The sequence below is a fragment of the Elaeis guineensis genome, chromosome 6 (assembly GCF_000442705.2).
Source record: "Elaeis guineensis isolate ETL-2024a chromosome 6, EG11, whole genome shotgun sequence".
Classification (NCBI taxonomy): Eukaryota; Viridiplantae; Streptophyta; class Magnoliopsida; order Arecales; family Arecaceae; genus Elaeis; species Elaeis guineensis.
Window position 1 is genome coordinate 15,343,274 of NC_025998.2, and position 7,463 is coordinate 15,350,736.

Here is a 7,463-nt window from a genome sequence, read left to right on the forward strand (position 1 = left end):
TCTTCTTCCCTTTTAATGAGGCAAAAATTAGGATAGGGTTCTTCTGCACTCCCTCTATTCATCATTCCTTCCCCTTCTCTTCCCTTCCTCTCATCAATTCTCATTCTAGATCTTAATCCATCCCCTCCTCCCGATGGCCAAATCCAGAGGAATAACAATCCAAAGCGAGTTCAAGACCATAAACATAGCAAGCTCGCTTGCAGCATCGTCGCCGTGGCCCCATCGGGCCCGGACATGGATGGATGTGTTGCCACATTTGAACGAGGCATGGAGGAGCTTCTAGATGCCAGCCCACCCCCCTTGAATGGTGATCGAATGGCAGGGGAGTTCTCGATCTTGATCTCCTCCACAACATCCCCTGTCTACCACCCCACTCCTCCGCCTTCCTGCTCCTGCCACACACTCGATCACCACCACTGCAGCCCCCTCATTCATCATCATCTCTTCTTTTTTCTTTCTGCTCCCTCCTTCCATCTTACGGCCAGCATTGAGCTCTTTTGGTGAAAGATTTTACAAACAAGACGTGATAGAAAGAGAGAAGAAGAATTTTTTCTTCGAAAAATTCATCTTTGTTTCCTTATCTCTCAACAATTCGTCAATCGAGAAGCCATGACTCGATCTAACGAAGTGAGATTAGAACAAGAAAGCTAGATTTTCTTCAGAATTCTTCAGTGAGATCGAAGAGATGGAGGAGAATAACGAAAGAAAATGACAAAAAACCTCCATGACCCTCTGCCCCAAAAGGCCGCCGCAATCGTTGCCACAGTGAGATCACTTTATAGGAAACCCGCCATTGCCGTGAGCCATGCCGGTGGACAGTGAGATGCTCCTCATCGTCAATGATCTCTTGGAGGAGGCCTACAGAGAGCAAAGATGCAAGGGACAATAGCTTGATCTTGATCTCGAGAAGGGAGCACGTAGTCTTGAGGGACTCCGATGATGGGAGATCTACAAGATGATGGTGCTGTTTAGGGGAAGAGAGGGAGATCTCGATTGATCTTGGAACAAAGGAGAGGGAGAGAGATGGAGGGATGTTGTTGGGGGTCGATGGGAAGAGAGTCTTGCAAGTGCGGCGGCTTTAGTGGAAGTTTTGAGGGAGCAAGCGGGTCGAGATGGAGGGCGGTGTGTGGATCCAGATCTCGTGGGACATCCACAACTGGCTTTTCTAGCCCAAGGACAGGCCTGATGCCACCCCACCATCGCAGCGACGGCAGTGGAGCCCAAGCATGCCGTGTTCATGTTCCAATTCGAGCGAGAGACAGCGAAGGAGGGGCATTTCAGGAAGGAAGGCTTTACCGTCCAACAAGAATCGTGTGCTGCAAGGGGATGGAGAGTTATATGTGGAAAAACTGGAATTGGAGTGATAGCAGTACTGGCGTGGGAGATGAGGGGAAGAGGAGCAGGCAAAGGAAGAAAAATTTGTTGAAGATAAGCTCCTCGTTGGCATCGTCAGCGAGCAGCTCGATGCTGATGGAGGGGGCGAGCTCAAAAAAGGTGGTGCTGCAAAGCACTGACAGGTTCTGGCTTTTGGTTTGCACCTGGAAGAGCCAATAGGGGCTTGATTGGATGGTGGATTTTTACATGCAGCCCGCTTGATCTTTTTTTATCATTTATTTAGGATTATTTTGGTCATTTCAAAAATTTATCATGATGTGATAATTAGATTCAAATGAATCTAACGACGTGTATTAGACTGTAGAGTTGACTAAAATGTGAAGGGTATAAATGTAGGTTTTAGAAACTACTAGGTGTAACTGTAATCTTGACCTAATCTCAAGAGAAATTTTGTAATTTACCCTTAAATATAAAGTATATCGGAGCAGATTCGGAACGGGATATACCATTATCTATATCTGATCTGAACTTGCTTTGGATATTTTTTTTTAAAATACATATCTGTCCCACCTCTTAATCAGATCGAGTAAAACACACCTCATTCGGATCGGATCGAATATTTGATGGGTCGGCTAAAATTGCCACGTATACTAACAGGCCTTCATGACCAACAAACTTGATTGGTTTTCTTTATAATGCCCACAAAGATTTTGAATATTTAACTAAAAAAATTCTCATCTCCTACTATAGACAGAATATATTGGTCTATTTCTGCAATTAGAACAAGGTTTTATTCATAATCTATAGCCTGTATTTGCTTCTAATAAAGCTGCATGCAGTATGATAAGCATAAAGCTGCATGCAGTATGATACGTATAGCAATGCTACTGTGCTTTGGCAAATTCGTTCAGATATTATTAAACCTCGGGTCCTCGATGAGATGGGGATGGATAAATTATTCGGGAATACATCAAAGCTACGGCAGTAACTAGTTACACAATGTGAGATCTTTAAATCTAACATACTCTGGAAGAATCTTTCGGTTCGTGTAGCTTAATTAGGAATCGGATACTGATACCGGAGCACCAACGAGCTCCAAAACTTAGTACTGATTGCTTTCTTTTATTTTTTAATGAAAATTAGTATTTTTTTGGGTAAAAAAGTCTAGCTCTGATTGCTGATATGCTGGGCTGTCAACAATCAGCTAATAAGAGATATTGACTTGATCAGTACGCAAAAAATTTAATTTAAAAAAAAGGGGTGGGATTGACTCGAACCCCTCTAACGTCGCGACGCTGATAATGCTTGGATTGTCAACAATAAGCTATTAAGAGATATTGACTTGTTTCTACCAAAAAAAAAAAAAATTGACTTGACCAGTACCCAAAAAATTTATAAAAAAAATGGAGGGATTGATTCGAGCCCCTCAAACGTCGCAACGTGCCCACCCCAGATGGTTTGGCCGTAAATCAGCTAATAACAGATATTGACTTGACCTGTGCCACATAAAAGAAAAAATAAAAAAAGGCACTGGCTTAACTCCTACGGACGTGCGCATTGACTCGCTAATAATAGAAGTCGATTTGATCCGTAAAAAGAGAAGATGCTGCGTCGGTGATCCAAAGGCATCGTTGTGAAAACCATATGGACGAATATTTAATTCACCATTAATTATTTATTAAAAAAATTTATATATTTATATAAAATTAAAAAAATATTTTTAAATTATTTTTTTAAATGGCATCCTAAATCATTACAGATAGTATCATAATCAATCTACCCATAGCTTAAATAGATGAGAGAATTCTACGATACGAATTTATTGGGATGCTTGAATAAGGTGCGTATACGGGAATTCATTCGGACATGTATTTAATTTTATATCGAATATTTATTAATTTTTTTTTAAATATTTATATAAAATCAAAAAATTTAAATAATATCCCTTAACTTATTTTTTTGAACAAGATCCTAAGTTGTTATAACGATGATTTTAGATTACTAATGATCTTTGTCTCCAATAATTTATATCCAAGATCATTACCTTTGGTATACTATATTCTAGAGATTAAAAAACCTGGATATCCATAATATATCTATTTGTATATCATGAAAATATTAGATCACTAACCATATAAAATCAAAATTTTGTCTAATATATTCCATATATTTTACAATTATTTGATAGGTTTCTCAAATAAATTATAAATCAAATTATTAAAATCTGTCATTTCAAACTAATTCAAATAGACTAAAATTTAATCAAAATCTATCAAAGTAACTTCAAAAAATTACAAACCTTTCCAAATCTATACTTGTTATACTATGTTATAAAGATTAATTAAAGATCGCTGATATCTATGATTCACCTGTTTGGTATACCATTGGAACCATATAGATTATTAACCATATGAAAACCAAAACTATGCTTGATATATTTCATATATTGTGCAAGTAGTAGATGGGATTCTCAAATAAAGTATAAGAAAATATACATTGAAATAAATCAAATTATCAAAATCCATCATTTCAAACTAATTCGATTATACTAAAAATTAATCAAAACCTATCAAAGACTACAAACCTTTCCAACTAGAAAATTTTTTTTTAATGAGATTATTAATAGACCATTTCTATCAAGAAGAACTATTTTCTAGAGATCAATATTTTGGAAATATATATATATATATACATATATATATATATATATATACATATATATATATATATATACATATATATATATGAAATATTTTGGAAATATATATATATATATACATATATATATATATATATACATATATATATATATATATACATATATATATATATATATATATATATATATATATATATATATTTTTTTTTTTTTTTTTTTTTTTTTTTTCATTGGACTAAGGGGCATTTTTATTTCGAAATTTCAGCCCAACATCACTATTTGTCTTCCTTCTCAGCCTAATTAATAATAATAACAGGCCTTCGCCACCATCAGACTTGCTCTTGGTTTTCTTTATAATGATCAGGAAGGTTAATGTCTAACTGAAAAAGTTCCCATCCCGGACAGAATATATTGGCCTATTTTAGCAGTCAGACCAAAATTTTCTCCATAACCCGTTGCACCTGAATTTGCTTCTAGTTAAGAAGCATGCAGTAGTTTGGGATTTCTGGGTTTGCCAATATATATGGCTTCTGTTAGTAGTTCAGGTCTTTTGGATGTATTAGCTGGGCTTATATTTCTGAACTCTATATACTTTTTTAATTACTAGTTTAAGCTTCCCTTATTACCAGAAAAAAAAAAAGCATGCAGATCGAGTGGCAAGAAAGTATAGCAATACTTCTCCTCCTTGGAAAATTCGTATTATGACTTAGAGTCTCAGGCATTAAATCTCATGCACTGGGATTAGATGGGGATGGACAAGTTACAAGAGAATACATCAAAGATACTGCAGCAAATTCTTACCAAAAAAACAAAAAAATACTGCAGCAACTAGCTATAGAATGTGAGATCTTTAAACCCAACATACTCTGCAAGAATCTTTCAGTTCATGTAGCTTAATTAGGAATCGGATAGCGATATTGGAGTACGAACGAGTTCCATGGCTTGGTTCTCATCGCTGACAAGAGACACTGACTTGTAACCCCCAACACCCCCCCCCCCGCCCCTCCCCCACCAAAAAGGAAAAAAAAAAAAAAGAGCCCACACCCCCCCCAAAAAAAAAAAAAAAATGGAGAGGCATTGAATTGACCCCCTATTATTTCGCCACATGCCCGCCCCGGTGTGTTGTGGCATGGACCACCTAATGCCAGCCCCACCTCTCTCTACGATGATCTTTGATCATTTGTAATCCTCGTCTCTGATAATATGATCCTCAATTATCTAAGATCTTTATATTTGGTATCCTATTTCTAAGACAAAATCTTGAGTATCCATGGTTAACCTATTTGGTATACTATAAAAATCATAAATTATCAACTATATAAAACCAAAATTATCCTTGATATATTCCATATATTTTGCAATTATTAGATAGGATTCTCAAATAATTCATAAAAAAATATACATTAATATAAAACAAATTATCAACATTGTTCATATCAAACTAATTCGACGAGACTAAAAATTAATCAAAATCTATAGAAGTGACTCCAAAGACTTTCAAACCTTCCTGTCTAGAAGAATTTCTTTTAATGAGATAACTAACAGACCTTTCGCCTTTCTATCTAGAAAAACATTTTTTGAGATATCATCATTTTTAGGTAACATTTATTTTCTACTGGATTGATTACGATATTTTATCTCCAAACATCAGCCCAGTTTCACTATCCTGAGATAATCTTGGATCATCAATCAATTCATACAAAACACCATCCTAATGTGAGTACATAGCTGCCATGGTGTAGTTTGCATGGGCATTTGTAGTTGTCTCCTTTACACGAGGTGGATACACCTTTCTTCGTGCCCATTGGCTATTAGGTTCATCTAATGCACATATATCAAAGCACTTCAAACGCGGTCATATAGTGCCTTTATAGATTTAAAGCAAAATAAACAAATATTATCATCAACTAGGATGCTCACTTGTAAGAAGTGCAATGTTAATGTTGTTATTACAGTTTTCAATCTTTCAACTTATCTCTCTTTTCTCATTGTAAAATTTACCGTCCCCTAGAGTGCAGAACATTGCATAACATGCTGCTTGGCTTTAACAAAGACTCCATTCTGTCCATGAGAATTACATGATTTAAAAAAGTTTATATTATCTAGTGATGAGGTCAAAGAGAAACAATTAGGCGATGAAAAGGCCAAAGAAAAAAAATCATCCAGCTATGAGACCAAAAAAATGGAGGAATAGATGAATATACATAAAAACTTTGGGATTGATTCAGTGTTAATTGTCACCGTTGATTTCACTATCCCTGGGGGGCACATAGCTGATGATCATCCAGGCCGGGGCACAACAATTCTAGCAAAAGGATATAGTTCCAAGATGTTTCTAGTCTCCAATGCCTTCCATTCAGCCACATCCAGGCTCTTGATCGGAGGAACAATGACATTTGATACATATACTTGCATGTCAGGCTTTTAATAATTTGGTTAGAGCTAGGGCTAAAAATAGATCAGATACGGATCATACACCAGCATATCCATATTTATATTTATTTTGTCTAACGAATACAAATACAAATATAGATATTATTTAGATATAAAAGTTTATAATTATATTTATTTTAAACGGATATGGATACAATTCGGATACTGAAAGTATAGATATAATGATAGATATAACTTAGATAATCAAACTTTATGACTATAAAATCAAAAATATTACTAAATAGATGATAAATCAAATTAATAATATATTTATATGATAGTATATTTTTTTAAAAAAATTAATAAATTTTATATAAAATTATATAGGATTACACATAGATTCGGATATCTGGATATGGATTGTATAATTGTCTATCCATATTCATATCTATTTTTTTTATAGATATAGATACGGATACTGAAATTAGTCAGATCCTCAAATTTTTATCTATATACGGATTAATTTAAATATAAAAATGAATATGAATGGATAATATTCATACTACTTCTATCTCTAGTTGGAGCCATGTGATGTGAATATGTGATTTATTTATTTTCCGTGGGGGAAGATTTTTTTTAGACATCAGATTTCACAAAACTTGTCTGCACAATATCTCGTTCAATTAGAAAAGGATGAGATTTTTCCGCATAAGGGCAAAAGCCAAGCATTAAAGTTGCTTTTGGGTGTTTTACAAAAAGAAAAAAAGAAAAAAAGTTGCATTTGCGTGCATGTGAATGTGTGATTTATTTCCCTTCGATTAGGAAAGATATTTTAAGGTAGTTTTCACAACACTTGTCTACACACAGCATCTTATCCAACTATAGAAGGACGAGATTCCCGGCACAAGGTTCCATCCAAAACAGAAGGTCGTGAACCCCACAAACAGACAGGGAAAGCCGCTTTCGGCTGTATTAAAATATATGATTTATTTGTTTTCCATGAGGGAAGATTTTTTTTTTGTTTTTTGTCTGCATAGCTTCTTGTTCAATTATAAAAGGATGAGATTTCCGGACACAAGGGCCAAAGCCAAGCAAA

At 35.0% G+C, this 7,463-nt stretch overlaps 1 pseudogene; it reads left to right on the forward strand.

The window, feature by feature from the left end:
- Positions 1 to 805: 805 nt before the first annotated feature.
- On the forward strand, positions 806 to 1,554 carry LOC140858735 (uncharacterized; annotated as a pseudogene).
- The last annotated feature ends 5,909 nt before the right edge of the window (positions 1,555 to 7,463 follow it).